Source organism: Galendromus occidentalis, unplaced genomic scaffold (assembly GCF_000255335.2).
Source record: "Galendromus occidentalis unplaced genomic scaffold, Mocc_1.1 scf7180000075933, whole genome shotgun sequence".
Taxonomy (NCBI): domain Eukaryota; kingdom Metazoa; phylum Arthropoda; class Arachnida; order Mesostigmata; family Phytoseiidae; genus Galendromus; species Galendromus occidentalis.
In genome coordinates, this window is record NW_003803923.1 from 1 (window position 1) to 1,044 (window position 1,044).

Consider the following 1,044-nt stretch of genomic DNA (forward strand, 5'->3'; position numbering starts at 1 on the left):
AGCTGCACACTTCGTTATAATCTATCGAATCTCGGCGAAACCTCCGTTTACAATTTCGGTCGGACGAATTAAGCTCAACTCAGAACCCTGTTCGAGATCCTTCTCCGATCAGGATCCTAAATGCAGGGAACTAATTTGATACGCGGTCTGAAAGTAGATGAAGAAAACCTGCATAGCTGCAGCGGTTTTCTCCACCAGAGCATGGGATAGGTATCCCTACGAGCGAGATTATTCCCCGGACAAACAGTCTTGAGTCACTTACACTCCATGTACTCACCGAAATACATCAGAACCTTACTTCCTTTCATTTGCTTGAGCCGACCATTCTCCCCTTATTCTAGGAAACAATCCCCCTATATAATAAAAGCGCTATGTCTGTCTGACACCGGACCACTTTTTAGCGCTCTCCACCTACGAACGGACCCCAAATTTACCCGAACGATGCACAATCACTCCAGTGAGGTCGAGTTATACTTTTCTAACTGCTTAACCGCATGTTTTCCGTGAAGTTTACGTGTTTCTCCACTAATCGTTATTTCTCACAAAATGCAAAGCCGCTTCTATGATGTCATCAGTACTCATCATCTATTGCTTGCATACCCTTCCCCTTGGACAACGAAAAGCAACACTCGATTTTCTTGAGGCTGTGGGGGCGCGAAGCGCCCTCACGGCTATCTATCTATATAAAAACGTATGTCTGTCTGGTGTCACCTATAGACTCGAAAACGGCTGAACCGATCGTCGTGTAAATTTAGGAGCGTGTTCTGGGCGATCCCCCGGTGGTTATAGGGGGGTCAGTTCTTCGATGCAATGAGTCCTTCTACCTTAAAAAAATTATTTGAGTGCTCCACCCACGTCAATACGAAAACTCGGAAAAAAAATTTCATCTATATAAAAACGTATGTCTGTCTGTTTGTTTGTCTGTCTGGTCTCACCTATAGACTCGAAAACGGCTGAACCTATCGTCGTGAGAATTTAGGAGCGTGTTCTGGGCGATCCCCCGGTGGTTATAGGGGGGTCCGTTCTTCGATGCAATGAGTACTT